General features: G+C 37.6%; 1 protein-coding gene and 1 pseudogene across 7 annotated transcripts in view; one reads left to right on the plus strand and one right to left on the minus strand.

Annotated features, from left to right (window-relative positions):
* The window catches only part of FRYL (FRY like transcription coactivator), a 253042-nt gene that overhangs the window by 41886 nt on the left and 193844 nt on the right, over positions 1-17312 (plus strand). The window lies entirely within an intron of this gene.
* On the minus strand, positions 10451-11270 carry LOC112933384 (mitochondrial fission regulator 1-like pseudogene; annotated as a pseudogene).

Genomic DNA, 17312 nt, shown 5'->3' on the forward strand with positions numbered 1-17312 from the left:
CATTGCCTCCCTACACCTGGTACACCTGGACCCAAGGGACCCCTGATTCCTTTACTGGGGAATAGGATTTCAAGACTATAGTCTGGGCTCTGAGGGTTCTCATTTCTGATGAATTGATCATTGTTTCTAAGTCTTTTCAGTAGTGAAAATTAGGGGAAACTTTTTAAGGTAGAGAGCCTCACGAGTTCATACTGATACTTCAAATTCTGTTTCAGCTCTCTAAGATTTTTCTCAGTGTTTTTTATTGTAAAATAAAAAACTATCTTTTTCTCAGCTAAGAATCCTTGTTCTTAGACACCAGTAATATAATTAGAACATTTCATAATTCCTCATTTTGAGTACCTCTGTGTGTTCTACACATAGCAGTCTTAGAATAGCAATACCAGTGTTAAAGGTTTGTCTCTGCCTTCTTTTGCTAACGTTATGTCTGTGAGATTTACCCATGTTGTATGAAACAGTAGTTTGTTTTTTCATAGCTGTGTAGTATTCCATTGTAGGAAATGACCCAGTTTATTTATTTTTTATTTTTATTTTTTAAAATTTTTTATGACAGTCACAGAGAGAGAGAGAGAGAGAGAGAGAGAGAGAGAGAGGCAGGGACACAGGCAGAGGGAGAAGCAGGCTCCATGCACCGGGAGCCCGATGTGGGATTCGATCCCGGGTCTCCAGGATCGTGCCCTGGGCCAAAGGCAGGCACCAAACCGCTGCACCACCCAGGGATCCCCCCAGTTTATTTATTCTCCAGTTGATGGATGTTTGAGTTGCTTCCAGTTTGGAATAATTATGAATAAAGTTGGTGTGAACATTCTTGTGCATGTCTTTTGCTGGGCATAGGTATATTTTTTTTTCCTGGATATGTACCCAGCGATGGAGTTTGCAATTCTTTTTTGATATAGGACACATTCCCTTAGAAATGTATAGTCAAAATACTGTGTGTGCTAGTTATCTATTGCTATGTAACAAATCACCCCAAAACTTAGTGGCTTAACATAGCAATCCTTATCTCATATTTGCTATGGGTCATTTTTCTTAGGATGCAACCTACCTAACTGGATGCCTCTAGCTCATAAAACTTCAATCTCAGTGTCAGCTGGGGCTGTATTCATCCCAACACTCAGTTGGAGGGGGCACAAAGGAGCCTGGTGGTGCTTTCAAGCCCACTTAGGTGATTATTGGTAGGTCTCAAATCCTTTCTAGCTGTTGGCCAGAAACCAGTTCCTTGGGCTTCTCCACAGGGCACTTAACAACATGGCAACTCGTTGTTAGCTTGGAGCAAGGGAGAAAGGGTAACCAAAACGGGAGCCATGGCCTTTTCATAAACCTCTTCTTAGAGTGACAACCTGTCGCATGCACTGCTCTTTCTTTTTCCTTTCCTTTCCTTTTTCTTTTTCTTTTTCTTTTTTCTCTTCTTTTTTCTTTTTCTTTTTTTCTTTTCTTTCTTTCCTTCTTGATTCATGAGAGACACACAGAGAGAGGCAGAGACACAGGCAGAGGGAGAAGCAGGCTCCCTGCAAGGAGCCTGATGCGGGTCTCAATCTGATATCCTAGGATCCTGCCCTGAGCCAAAGGGAGACGTCCAACCACTGAGCCACCCAGGCATCCCCATTGCATTCTTTTTTTTTTTTTTTTCATTGCATTCTTTTAAAAACAATTATTGTGGTGTAAAAACAAAACAAAACAAAAATATATATAAAATATAATATATAACATGAAATATGCCAAGTTAACCATTTTTGAGCATAAGTTCATTCGCATTAAGTACTTGCACATTTTTGTATAATCACCACCACCACTCACCTCAAGAACTTTTTCTGTCTTTCCAAATCGAAACTCTGTACCCATTAAACATTGCTGACTCCCCATTCCCCGCTTTCCCCAGTCTCTGGCAACCACTATTGTACTTTTTGTCTCTGAATTTGCCTATTCTGGGTCCTTCATAAGTGGAATCATATGGTATTTGTCCTTTCGTGACTTATTTCACTTAGCAGAATGTCTTCAGGGTTCATCCGTGTTACAGCATGCATCAGAATTTCATTCCACCTTTTAGGCTGAATAACATTCCATTGTATGTATATACTGCGTTTTATTTACCCATTCATTTATTGATGGACATTTGTTTCCTCCTTTTGGCCACTGAATAACTGCTGTGGATATGGGTGTTCTGCTGATTTCTGTTCTTAGAAGCAAGTCTCTAAATACAGTCCTTAATAAAGAGGAGGTAATTACCTATGGGTGTGAACACCAGGAAGTGTGGGGGGCATGAGGCCCCTCTCAGAGCCTGCCTACCATACTGTTTAAGTCATTCTTCATAATTGTTCTCTGTACAGTTACACCACCAAATGGATATACATCTAAGTTTTTATATATGATTTTTGATACTTAATAATACTGAAATGTAATTTTGTTTTATAACTGTATAACAGCTTCGTGTGGAAATTCCAAAGTCAAACCCGCAAAACAAGATTTATTCAAGGGAGTCTAATCTCTTTCTCTGCTTTCCCTTCTAAGTAATTGCATTCTAAAAACTTGTTTATTATTACACTTTTTTTAATATAAGCAAAATATATATTCATATTCTGCCTTTCTCATATAGAATACTGTATGCCTTGCTCTTTTCACTTAGTATATCCTGGTGATCCCTTCTTAGCAGTAAGTTACTCATTCCTTTTTATAGCTACATTGAGTGAATAAACTGTAGTTCATTTAACCAGTTCCTAATTGGTGGGCATTTGAATTGTTTCTAATTTTTTGTTCATAGTACTGCTATGAATAGCCTTGTGCATATATATGCTTTTTAGATATTTTGCCATTGTATATTTGGGGCAGATTCCTAGATGTGGAATTGCAGGGTCAAGGGATAAATGAGTATGCAGTCTTACTAGACATTGCCAGATTTATCCTCGCATCTCTTTATGTTCCCATCAGTAATGTGTGAGAGTGCCTACGTGGCTGTACATAATCTCGGCAACAGAATATGTTGTCAAATTTGTGGGTTTTCCTTGCTGAATGGAATATCCTTGTCATGTTAATTTCTATCTTGTTATGAGTGAAATTGAGTATCTGTTTTTAACTTTTAAAATTTATCTGTTGACATTTTAGAATCCCTTAACAATGAATTTTTATTTATTTATTTATGTATTTATTTTTTAATTTTTATTTATTTATGACAGTCACAGAGAGAGAAAGAGAGAGAGGCAAGAGACATAGGCGGAGGGAGAAGCAGGCTCCATGCACCGGGAGCCCGACGTGGGATTCGATCCCGGGTCTCCAGGATTGCGCCCTGGGCCAAAGGCAGGCGCCAAACCGCTGCACCACCCAGGGATCCCGAATTTTTATTTATTTATTTTTTTAACAATGAATTTTTAAAGATAATATCATAACGAGTTCACTTTGAGGTATGCGTTGGACTGAATTTTTTTTTTGAATATATTTTTATATGGTTAAGAGGCACGTGCGTTTCTTTCTCAGTTAACTATTTTTCTAGCCCTATTTTTTTTAGGTTTGTTGATAGTTTCTATTTTCTAAGCCCTTCACACATTAGGAATACCAGTGTTTTTTTTTTTTGTTTTGTTTTGTTTTTTTTTTTGCCTGTTTTCTTCTTCCTGCCAGTTAAATACAAGTTCTTCTGACCTGCTTTTAGCTTACTTTATTTTGCTTCTCCTTTTCCAATAATGTTACATTTCTTCTTCTGGCTAAGTGATCATTCACTGTTTGGTGATTCCACATCTCCAGCTCAGACTGACCGAATCTATGATTTCTGCAATTCAACGTTCCCCGGATGGAATTCCATGTTATCCACAGACTTGATGTTCCTCTGTTCCCTTTATTAGGTAATAGCATTATCATTTGCCCAGTCCAGCACTTCAGGTGCTCTTTTGTGGTTTATTTATTATTCAGCAAGTGTTTGTGAAGCACCTGCCAGGTGCCAGCTACTGGGCAAGGCACTGGGGAACAAATAGTCATAATCCTACCTCTCAGGGAATAGTCTAATGGGGAAGAGGTATTGTTCCAATATATACACAAACCCACGTGGAACTTCTAGGAAATGAAAAGTCCAGTTTGACTGGCACGTGGTGGGGGGCAAGAGGGTGGAGAGCCTTGAGATGCAATCTGATCTACTTTGTAAATCACTCTGGCTGTGATGGGGAGAATGCACGGGAGGGGGAACATGCAGAAGTTGGTTAGGAAGCTGTGGTAGTATTTGTGAAAAGTGTTGGTCCCCTGTTTGCTCAGTTGTGAAATCCTTTCAGCTCTACTTTGGTACGTTGTTCCTGCCTCCCACAGCCTTAGTTCAGGAAATTATCTCTTGACTACTCCAAAGGTTTTTTACAAACTGGTCCTGCTCTTTCAGTCTTTCTTCCTATCTGTTTCAAAAGGTAACTTTTAGAAATCACAGGTCTATTCACATCACCTCCTTTCTCAAAAAGTCATGGAGGGCTTCCTGTGTTGGTTAATTTTGTGTGTCAACTTGACTGGGCTAAAGGATGCCCAGAGAGTCAGGAAAGCATTATTTCTGGGTATGTCTGTGAGGGTGTTTCCAGAAGAGATTAGCATCTAAATCAGTAGACTAAGTAAAGAAGATCCACCCTCACCACCGTGGGTGGGCATCACCAATCCTCCCAGGATCCAAATAGAACAAAAAGGCAGAGAAAGGGCGAATTTGCTCATGCTCCTTGTGCTAGGGCTTCCATCTTTTGCTACCCTCAGACATTTGAGCTTCAGGTTCTTGGGCCTTTGGAGTCCAGGACTTAAACATACAGCAGCCCCCCTCTCCCCGCCCCGATCTTTGGCCTCAGACAAGAGTTACGCCATTTGCTCCTCTGGGTCTCCATCCATCCCCCATGGGACTCCTACTGAATTGTACCATGGGCTTTCATGGTCTCTAGTTTGCAGATGGCATATCATGGGACTTCTCCATAATCATGTGAGCTAATTCCCACAATAAATCTCTTACATATGAATGTATCTGCTCGGTTCTGTTTCTCTGTAGTCTCTGAACTCTGGGTAATACACTCCCTCATTGTGGAAAAATGAAAGCCCACCTGAAATTTGAAGGCTTTATCTTTTTTTTTTTTTTTTTTTTTAAGCTTCCAAGTATGCTCCTCTGAGACAGCTTTCCTTTAGGCAACCAGACTGATGTGTTTCTACATCTTTTCTTTAGCTCATGTTCATCTTCTGTCATGACATCTCTGTTTCTGGAATCCTATATTCTCTCTCTCTTTTTTCCCTAAAGGCTCTCCTCAAATCCTAACTGTTCCCCAGTCCTCCTTAAAAATCCTCAGTCAGGTTGACTTTTAACCCACATACCCTATTTTGTTTTTTGATATGTCAATTCTAAGATGTGTCACAGTGTGTGTTGTATGAGAAACATTCACATATTTATTTGGAGTGCAAAGAAATATTTTTCATTTTTGTAACTGATAACTCAATAGATATTTGTTGAATTGCATGAAATTAGGGAACATTCAGTGAGGTAGATCACTTATCAAAACCTCTTGTAAAAGAGACAAGTCTCAAGTACAATTTAAAAAATATCTTGTATTGAACCTTCAGGGATAGGACATCTTCCCTTTTGAAATGGTCTTTACAATTCAGTGAACATCAAGTCATACTCTCTGCACTAGTTGGACAAAAATATGTTAATATGGCAATATCAGGGAGCTCTTATGACTTGTGGGTGTGTGTGTGTGGCATATTTAGAGCATTCAGTATTTGATTTCCATGGTGATGGAGAATGGCCAATAAAATCATGACTATGTAGCATATCTAAATCTCTTCTCTTACCTGTGGTTTCTTGTGGACTAATCTTATATTTGGCTATGTTTTTTTTTTTTTTTTTTTTTTTATCTAGTATCTTGCTAGGTTGCATGTACTAGTTTGCATGTTGACAAATATTAGTATACTTGATCCTCATATGTGATTTCTGTTGTATACCAGGGCCAGCCAGCATCTTTCTTTTGTGAAGGGAAGAGAACTATCATTTACTGCCTGCAGACTTGCAAAATGATATAAAAGTGCTCCATCTTTTTTTTTTTTAAATTCTTACAGGTTTCCCTCTTTTTCTCATTTCTTTCTCCTTTCCCCTGCCTCTCTCCCTTTCCTCTTATAAATGAGGTTAAGTCACCTTGTCTGTTAATCTTGTCTGTTAATATAACTTAGTATTGTGTAACTCTATTACATACATTGTGCTGCCCTCTCATATGAGGTCCTTTCTCTGAAATTATAATGGAAATGGTGTTTATATAGATTGGTTTACATGTGACTTTTCAGATATTAATGCAACTTTTAGTCTCTTTTGATCACCTCTTGAAATAAGTGACTCTTTTTTGTCTTCTTATACATATTTATGCAATAAAAACAGTTGAGAGATTATAATAATTTTAACAATCCCAAATCGGCTTTCTTTTTGTCATTGGAAATACAGTAGAGACTAAACCTTTTAAAACTATTTTAAAATTAAATTTCCTAAAGTCATGTTTCAAGTTTTTGGTGTTTCAGCAATATTAACTAGTGAGAAGCGTTTTGGTTATTTTAGGGTAAAAATATCTTCACGGAAATTTTTAGTAAGCTTGCTTAAGATGAAATTAGGACATTAAGTCTTAGTTTCTGCAATAGGATTTTTTTTTTTTTTTAATTCGAAACCTTAACTGGGACAGGTGCTTGTAGGTAAGAATCAAGTTATCATTTGGTAGTGTGGTCTTCAATCATATTGCATTTAGTTTGGAGTGATGCAAGTTTTTATTTTTAAAACCAAGAACCTATAAAACAAAAAAATGTTTCATGTGGCTCATGGTTTGACAGGTTTATTGAAAAGCTTAAGCGACAAAGTTGTCATAAGTGAAATATTGCATTCCACATAGGATTTATGTAACGAGTAGCAAGGGTGAAAAACCTGGTGAGATGGGAGAGGTGATTCAGTTCCTTGATTTGCACTCTCCACTTCTGTTTCCTCTCTCCTTTCTAATCCTACATCAGTATTCCACCTTCAAATACAATTGCAACCTTAATCCAGAAGCCCGATCTATTAAAATATAAACATTTGTTATGTTGTAATAAGTCCCATTTGTGCCATATTGGAACTTTCTACACCACTCTCTTTCCAGGACAGTTGAGGAGGGATGGTCTCAGGACTGGATGAGTCTCAGATTCCATAAGATCATGGATCTATCTTATTCACTGTTTGTGCCCTTCAGTACCTTCGCTTGATAAACCGTTGGGCTCAGCAAATCTTCCTTCAGTTGGTATTTACATCTAGCCTTATAATGACTTGGATGTATATCAAAATTCTTAAGAAGAGGAGCATAACCTAAATTGGGAAGCTGGTTCAGAGACAGCATTCCAAGGGTATTATTCTGATGACCCTGAACTCTCCACTCAACTGAGCCAGGGACCAAATATATTGTCTCAACAGAAAGCAGGAATAAAGGAAAAGAGGCATACCAGGGACCTAGGAGAAAAAGGAGGATTTAAGTGGAGTGGGAGAAAGTTTCATTTAAACCACAGATATGGCAGGTGATCCTTATATACTTTGTCAGATTTTCCCTATAAATGTAGAGACCGCTAACTGAATTTTGCACCTGATTGAACTATCACTGGTGTTTAAATTGTGAGCATCCATTTTTGGGAACCATTTGAGGTTAAAGATTATTTTAAGAACTCTGACTAAAACAGAGGAATGTCACTTTCCTTTATAAAGCTGCTCTAGGACTTTTAAATTAATAGTAAGACTTTAACAGAAGATTGAATTTAGTCTTAAAGTGTCTCTGTGATTCGTTGGCATAACAATGAGTTCTTCTTTTTCTCTTTAAACTTTTTTTAAAAACTTGATTTCTAGTTTCATATCACTGAGGTTAGAAAAGATGCTTTTAAATCCCTTAAATTCGTTCAGACTTGTTTTGTGGCCTGCCACGTGATCTATCCTGGAGGATGTTCCATATGCACTTGAGAAGAAAGCGTATTCTATTGATTTTGGATGAATTGTACTGTAAATATCCATTAAGTCCATCTGGCTTAATGTGTCATTTATGACTGACGATTCCTTATTGATTTTTCTGGATGGTCTACCCATTGATGCAAGTGGGGTATTCAGACCCCTGCTATTATTGTATGGCTGTTTCTCCAGTCCTATCTGTTAATGTTTGCTTTATATATTCAGGTGCTCCTATGTTGGGTTCATAACTATTCACAAATGTTATATATCATCTTGTTGGATTGACCCCTTTATCAGTCTAAAATGCCCTTTGTCTCTTCTTACAATTTCTGTTTTGAAGTCTATTTTTTTCTAATATAAGTAGAGCTACCCCAGCTTTCTTTTGGCTTCCATTTATATGGAATATCTTAAAAAATTTTTTTTTTATTTAGAGAGTGTGTGCTTGGGGCAGTGGGGGGAACAGAGGGAGAGGGAAAGAGAGACTCTTAAGTAGGCTCCATGACCAGCTCAGAGCCCGATGTGCGGCTTGATTCCACGAGCCTGATATCCTGACCTAAACTGAAATCAAGGGTTGGATGCTTAGCCAACTGCGCCACCCAGGTGCCTCTGGAATATCTTTTTCTATCCCTTCACTGAAAAGGGATATAAATATAAACATAAATAATAAATTTACTGTCTATAATAAAACTGTCTGCCGAAATATAAATAATAAATTATACATATAAGGGAGTCTGTAGTGGGCAACATGTAGTTTTTGTTTTTTAGTCCATTTAGTCACTCTCTGCCTTTTGGTTGTAGTATTTTGTCCATTTATATTTAAAGTATAATTATTGATAGGTAGGTACTTATTGCCAGTTTGTTAATTGTTTGCTGGATGTTTTTGTAGTTTCCTCTCTGTTCCTTTCTTCTCTTGCTCTCATCCTTTGTGGTTTGATGACGGTCTTTAGTGGTACGCTTATATTCCTTTTCTTTACCTTTTGTGTATTTACTATAGGTTTTGTTTTGTAGTTAAGGTTAGCTTTAACTGTAACAACTTATATCTACTTATATCTGTAACAGTCTATTTTAGGTTGATAAAATAGTTGCCAACTTAAGTTTGATCACATTTGCTCAACATTTTTACTCCTCCCCCGCATGTTTTTGATGTCACATTTTACATCTTTTTTTCTTTCTTTCTCTTTTAATCCTCTCCCTGCTCTAACACTCAAAAAAGTACCCAGAGATTAAATGCAAGGAAGCTCAAAGAGCCAAGTTAAGCCAGCCCAAGATTAGCAGGCTCCCTCCCACAGGGGCCAAAGTCTGGGCACGGAGGTCTCTAGTCAGAGCCTGGTATTAAAAGCTGGTACAGAATAAGGTGGTTCCAGAGGCTAGCAGTAAATGGGACACCCCCAACAGGGCCAGGCTGTGTAAGAAGTGTGGCTTGTTGGCCTTGTCAAAGAGCTCCTTCCTGTAGGCATTTGGAAACCATGTGCTGTGCACCCCATAGGAGGCTGGACCTAAGACCCTGACTCTGGACAAGGCACTCAGGCAGTGGAAAGCAGCCCATGGCAGTGGGTGGTCATGCACCAGAAGAACCTGCATCTTTTTATCTTGTGTATCCCTTAACTAATTATTGTAATCATAGTTATTTTACTACTTTTGTCTTTTTAATCTTAATAATAGGTGATGAATCCATTATTTTTATTATTGTACTTATCTTTCCAGTGAGATTTACTCTTTGATATGTGTTCCTATTACTGAATTAGCCCTCTTTCTTTTCAGCTTAAAGGGGTCATTTGAATGTTTCTTGTAAAGCTGATTTAGTGGTGATAAACTTTGGCCTGTGCTTATCTGGAAAATGGTCTCTTTAATTCTGAATAATAAACTTTGCTTGGTTGAAAATTTTCTTCTTTTCAACATTTTGACTATATTGTGTCACTCCCTTCTGGCCCGCAAACTGTCTGCTGAAAGAAGTATTGATAGCCTCATAGAGATTCGCTTTTACAAAACAAGTTATTTTTCTCTTGCTGCTTTTAGGGTCTCCTTGGGGTTATCTTGTTTGGAACTCTCTGGGCTTCCTGGATCTGGATGTCTGTTTCCTTCCCCAGGTTAGGGAAGTTTTCATCCATTCTTTTTTCAAATGAGATTCCTGACCCTCTTTTCTTCTGGGAGCCCTATAATGAGAATGTTAGTCAATTTGATGTTGTCCCATAAGTCCCTTAAACTATCTCCCCCCCCCCCTTTTTTTTTGTCTACTTGCCACTCTGATTGGGGGAGTTCTACTGCCTTGTCTTTGAGTTCACTTATCCTTTCTTCTGTGTTATCTAGTCTGTTGGTGAGCCCCTCTAGTGTATTTTTCAGTTCACTTATAGTGTTCATCAGCTCTGTGACTTCTGTTTAGTGTGTCCATATGTTTTCCATCTCTTTGTTGGAGTTCTGCTGTTTTCATCGGTTCTTTTCGCTGTCTTCTCCGTTTGGTAAGGATCTTTATGACCATTACTTTGAACTCTTTATCAGGTAAATTACTTGTCTCTGTTATCATTATGGGGTTTTTTTTTCTTCCAAGGTTTTTAAAAGACCTAGATCTGGGCTCTGTTCCATCTGGTGAAAGTCCTTCAGGATCCTGCAAAGCTGCTGGCCTTGGACAAAGAGACACAGATGACTTCAGATGAGCTGCAGGGAGCCTTGTGTTCTAGTTTGCATCATTCAGGGCTAGCAGAACAAAGCAAGGGACTGATGGAAGTTCAGGGACCTCTACCTTGGTCTCCTTGGTGATGTCACTAATGACAAGGGAAGTTGTACAGTGGGTTGAGGATCCTAAAACAAGGAAAGGGAGAAGAGGCATTTAAACTTCCTGGAGATAATAAATCTGTTGTTAATGAACCCACAGCTCTATAAACTGCCACTATCTCAGCATTTTGGGCTGTGCAAGTGGCTCAGTTCATCTTGCAGCTCTGTGGTGTTGCTTAAGGGCACTGACATGGCTGGCTTTATTAAGGTCAAAAGCCTCTCTTTGGACCCATGCAGGTTGGGCATGGAGGCAATGTAGTTCATGACAATCTAGACTTCCAGGTATGCCTCAGGGATCATGTCACTCCTGACCAGGGCGTATGTCTCCTCTTCATCTGCAGCAGTCCAGGTGATGTCAGCCAGAATAGGGACATAGGTCAGAGATGTTAGGCAGGGGCACCAAGGAGGCCCAGGGACATGGCTTCAGGAACAGTTTGGTCCCAGTGCTTCTCACTAACCTGTGAGCAACTCACTGTGGCTTGTTTTACCAGATTGGGATGGTCACATTGCTTCTTATTCCTGATACTTCAAAAAGACCCTGAATTTGAAGGACAGGGCACCCACAGGGCATCTCTGGGGGCACAGGGAGGCTAGAAGGGTGAGTCCTTTATATCAGGCTATCTTAGGGAACACCTGATTTCTCTTCCTAATGACCCTTCCTACCACCACAGTCCTCCTTCCATTTTTTCTTTTTTACTTTTGATAAGGCAAATTTATTCTTTATGAAATAATTCACACACAATTTACCTAACTATGCTTAACTCTTTTTTGAGAGGTCTCTCACTTTTGTTCTGAGGTTCAGAATCAGTATAAAAATATTGAAATTATAATTACATTTTAATTTGAGAATTTTGTTGCATGGAACTCTGTATAACAGCTTATTCTTTAAAAATATAAGAGTCCAGAAGAGCAATATTCTTAGTTCATTTAGTAGCTTTGTCAGTTTCCATAGCTGCCAACCTGAACATTTATAGAAATCATGGTTTTGTTTGGGTTAAAATGAAGTAATGTGTGTTAAGCACCTAACCTAGTTCCTTATGAGTAGTAGGCCCTCAGTAATTAGTGGTGGTGGTTGTTATTATTATTGGCTACTTAATTTGGATTTCTAGGGCACCATTTCTTTGGGTACAGTGAACTAATTCTGAATTCTACCCTCCTATATTTGTAATTTGTTTAGACTGACTTAACTGCTGTGAAGAATAAAGCCTATTGGTGAGTAGGGTGGGGTTCTGGACTTTATTGTGCAAAGTCCTTTTAGAGTTACTGGGTGTACTGGAATGTGAAGGATTAAGCTTTGTGGCATGTTCTATATGGTCATCCATAGTGACCAAACTCATTTGGAATGTTGTTTTGATACTAACTTTGAAATGTGTTATTTTCCATACAGAGGATTTTGATTTGAATACATTGCTTATTATCTTTTATAAATTTCTAGAGCGAGAGGAGCTGTCAATTGGTGTAGACCTTACCCTACACAATACTTCCTTTCATAAACATGGGGAGGAGGCGTCCTCAAGATAACCATTTCTGGGATAAAGCCAGGCCCTGTTGTGTAACTAGGATAGTGTGGGGTAGCACCCGGCATTGGAGCCTGTCACACTGGGACATTGTGGCTCACAGGCCTACAGTGAAATAGATATGTTTTTTTGAGCCTTCATATATTACTTAAATGGTTGGGTTTTTGTTTTTATCAACAGCTAGCCAGCTCCTCAAAGAGAGTGTAAAAAGCTGTGTATCTAGTTGTACATTGTCGATTTGGTGAGTCTTCTGGCAAGAGAGGCAGTGAGCCCCACTTTCTTGGCGAGGTCTTTCCTGTTCTTCTTTGTAAATTGATGGTTGTCTCCCTTGTTTGTACCTGATGGTAGCTTGAACATAGTTAGGCAACTTTTCTCAAAGCACCTGAAACTTTTCATCACACATGTCTCTCTTTTGGCCGGTCTGTAAGCTCCTTGCTGGCGGTGGTTGTGTCTGTGTAGGTAGCACTTAGTGCAGATTCTGGGAGCTTGGGGTTGACCATTAGACACTACTAAGTGCATGTCTCCCCATGGCTTGTGGAGACTCCTTTTTAACTGGTCCATTAATATTGTTGGATGTTATCTCTAACAATTCTTTTTTTTTTTTTTTTTTTAAAGATTGTATTTATTTGAGAGAGCCAGTGAGGAAGGGGTGGGAGGGAGAGGAGGGGGAAAGAGAGAAAAAGAGAAAGATAGAGAAAGAAAGAGAGAAAGGAAGAGAGAGAAAGAGAGAAAAAGAAAGAAAAGAAAAGAAAGAAAAGAAAAGAAAAGAAAAGAAAAGAAAAGAAAAGAAAAGAAAAGAAAAGAAAGAAAAGAAGACTCTACTGAGCAGGGAGCCTGATGCAGGGTTCAATCCCAGGACCCAGGATCATGACCTGAGCAAAAAGCATACGTTTAACTGACGGAGCCACCCAGGTGCCCCATCTCTAACATTTCTTTAATGAAAATCTTCTAGAGAAGCTAATCCCCTCCTGTATACTGTATGACTCCCATCATTCACATTTTTATTTCCTTCTTGTCTGCCAGTGCAAATTCTCTATTTTCTTTATTTCTTTCAAGGGACATTTCAAATCCTTCTCCATGAAGCTTTCTCAAGGTATGTTTAATTTTAATTAGTGGTAATTAAAATTTAGAAATCTGGGAAATGGTGAGAAATGTCAACCAGAACTGGAAATGTGGATTTGCTCATTAACATGTATTATTCTTTTAGGGGCAACTGGGTGCCTCAGTCAGTTAAGTGTCCAACTCTTGGTTTCAGCTCAGGTTGTGATCTCAGGGTTGTGAGGTATGCGTCTGTGCTTAGCATAGAGTCTGCTTGAGATTCTGTCTCCCTCTGCCACTCCTGCTTGTGCACTCTCTCTCTCTGTCTCAAATAAATACCTCTTTTTAAAAAATACATGATTATTTTAGTAATGAAAACATATTTGTAAACCTTTTCCTTGTTTGAAAATCAGAAATTATGTTGGCAAGATTCTTTTTTTTCCCCAAATAATTCAGAATCTCAAAGTAATAGGAATTTTTAGGTGAATCTTATGGAAAGAAAATGAAAGTTATAATTTTCAGGTTGTCATAAGAAAGAGGTCTTTATTGCATCTCATGGCATTTTATAATATCCTATAAAAAGTATAAGTATTGGCTTTATTGTCCTTATTTATGAAAGGTTTTTTTTTTTTTAAGAGTTTTTACAAAGAGTCCTCAAATGAGTGGAACGAAGGGTAGAGGGAGAGGGGGAGGGAGAACCACAAGTCCCCATTGAACATGGAGCCATGCCGTGCTTGATCCCAGGACCCGGAGATCATGATCTGAACTGAAATCAGGAGTTGGCCGCTTATTCGACTGAGCCACCTAGGTGCCCCTATAAAAGGTTTTATTGGGATTTAAAATTGGAAATTCTTTAGGTAGGCTCCTTTTAAACCTCCCCCCCTTCAGTTAAACTATAATAATTTATTGAAAGTTAATGTATATAGGCAAAAACTTTGATGTCATTGCAATTTTTTTTGGAGAAAACTTCTAAGACAAAAAAAAGCAGAGGAGACCATTTGAACCGAGAACTCGTGAACTTTGGAATACTATAAATCATGGTTGAATTATGAAAGTTTTATATTGACCAGTTGTCTGCTGTTATTTGTTGTTTGTACAGGGCCTATATTTTGCTAATTAATTAATAATATCATTAAGCAGGGAGAGAAAAAGGTATGATTAAAACTAAAAGTGTTTAAGTGATTATGAGTTTTAGGATAATTTTACAGTGTTTTATACCACTTTGGACAATGTAACAAGAATAGTATTTGCTTGGTGACATAGATATTATATATATATACAGACACATACATTCATATATACACAATATATATTAACATTTTTATGCTTATGAGCTTCCAAATAATATATACAGTAGCATTGATTTTTATACTTAATAGTGTGTCAACAACATACATTTAATGACAGAAATATGCTAGTTTGCATATTAGTAGAATTTAATTTTTATTTAGTGCTTTATTATTTTTATGAAAGTCCATTTGCTAGGCACTGTGGGAGATGTAATGATATATTCTTACCCTTTGTAAGATGTAAGATGAATTTCTTACCCTTTAGGGACTCATACTCTCAGAGCCAGTTCTTAGAACCACAAAACTTTAGAACAGGGAGAAATTTAAGAGATTATCTTCTCTTGGATGTATGTATGTATGCATGCATGTGTGCAAGCAGCAGTCTTCTGATTCCAACCCACGTTAGTATCTCGTCTGTTCCCCACTTCCCCATCCTTCCAGACATGTAATAGTGTCATTTTCTGTGCAGGGGAGAGAAGAGTTCAAGCAAGCAGATGATTGGGTGACAATCACTTAATCATTGGCCAAGTACTTTCTTCATTCTTTGTTAGTAAGCAGGAGGAGATGCAGGCCTTCTTTTAAGTCCAGGGATTTAAAACTAGGAACTCAAGAAATTGTTTTAGTGGAGTGACTAGAATATAACACTTTTTAAAAATAGTTTGGAGACACATCAAAGTGTATTGCGGATTATTATTTCAAGAGTATCATGTGGGTGTGTATATATATACATTCACACACATATATACTGAGTTGTTATATAAAATGTATTATAAGTACATTTATATACAATGGTGTTTGGTTTTTTGTTTTTTTTTTTTACTACAGTGAAGAGTTGGGAAACATCTTTCTAACCTGTCCATTTCACCCTTGTTTTATACCTGGGGAGCAACCACTGATACTCTTATCCCTCGATATGTGACTTACTCTTTTTGCAGTGCTCTCTTGTATCATGACCTGACGTCAAGGTAAACTGTTTTCTATACAGGTAGAAACATACACAGGTGATATTTTACCACAGTTAATCTGAATAAAAGACATATGGTAAGGTAGTTTTTTTTCATTACCGTGCTTCTGGGTATAAAACACATTTCGGTGGATCTGTTAATCTGTAAGTGTTGTTTACGACGTGCCTAACGTGGTACCAGGATGTGATTTAAGCACCAAGAGAATTTGGATTATTTAATACTAGTACATAATAAAACTACTTATCAAATATTCATGTGGGCACATACAGAGGCATAATTGTATTCTTGTAATGCACAATATAAATACTAATATTGTTTTGGAGAATCAGCATGGTATGCTGAAGCCATGGTTTGGAAAAAGGCATTGTAGTATGTTTTTATCTGTGGGAATTACTGGCAAGTATAATTGAGAGATTCCAAATACTGTAGTTGTTTACTTCACTTTCGAATTTGGCTTAAATTTGTTTGGTCTTTTTTTTTTTTTTTTTATAATCATTCTGGATCTATAGTGTAAGCTAAACCTATAATTGTTTTATAGATTTTAATAATTATATCTTTTAAAGATATAAAAACAATTTCTCCCACCAAAGATAATTAAAAAAAAAATTAAACGGGATATAGTGGAATGAATATTCAGGTACCCATCCTCAGCTTCAACATTTATCAACTCTTTGTTACTTCTCCCCACTTCATTTCTCCAGTTCCCAGGTAGTTTGAGGGAATCCGTTGGTCTTGAAACAGCATCCGTAAATATTTCAGGATGTGTTTCTGAAAGACTAGGACTTCATTTCTAGACCTATAGGATAGAATTTGCAGCTTTTGGGGAATTTACTGAAGTTCTGAATATTCAAATTGTGTTTGGGATGTTAGAGTGAAATAAAAGGAAAGTGAGAGCACCTGGATGGTTCAGTAGGTTAAGCATCTTGCCTTTGGCTCAGGTGGTGATCCTAGGGTCCTGGGGTTGAGTCTGCATTGGGCTCCCTGCTCAGCGAAGAGTCTGCTTCCCCCCCTTGTTCTCACTCTCCCTCTGTGCCCACTCTCTCTCACTTGCAAATAAATGAAATCTTAAAAAAAAGGGGGGGGGGTGTAAGATCCTTTAAATGGACTAAATGAAAAAAAAGTGAAATACCTGATAAGCAGTTGTACCAAAAAACAATACAGAAGTTATAGTGAAAAAGCAAATTAATATCTTTTAAGTGCCCCCTGGAGAAAAAGGAGAAATCAGCATTTTTACATACAGGTCGGTAGAAAAATGAAGCCAAGTGTATTTCAGACCATTTGAGATAGAGATTCTGTTCTAGATTTTTTTCTTGAGGGAATTTAAAAGATGTGTATAAAGACTGCCAATTAAGGTATTTAGCGCAATATTAATAGTGAAATGATAAATAGTGAAATGATAAAAGTACACACTTATGAAATATAATATTTTGTAGTTGCTAGAGATGATTCAATGTGACACCAATTTTATAAAACATCTAGTACATTTTGAGAGACCTGAAAGAAATTAACTCAGATATTAACATGAATTAGTAGCAGCTCTCTCTAGGTGTTAGAATTATGACTGATTTTTTACTTCTTTATTACTTTCTTTGAAAGTGTTACACATCGGTCAGAATATGTGATGTAAATTAATAGTAAACATTTATTGAGTACTTACTTGTGTCAGTCACTATTTAAACATTTTTTGTCTTTTATACTTAATTCTCTTAATAGGTGTAAGAGGTTTTATTGTCCTTATTTTGTAGATAAGGCAATGGGGACATGGAGAGATTGAGTCCCTTGACAATTTGATTCTATCCTTTTA

This window comes from Vulpes vulpes, chromosome 2 (assembly GCF_048418805.1).
Source record: "Vulpes vulpes isolate BD-2025 chromosome 2, VulVul3, whole genome shotgun sequence".
Lineage (NCBI taxonomy): Eukaryota > Metazoa > Chordata > Mammalia > Carnivora > Canidae > Vulpes > Vulpes vulpes.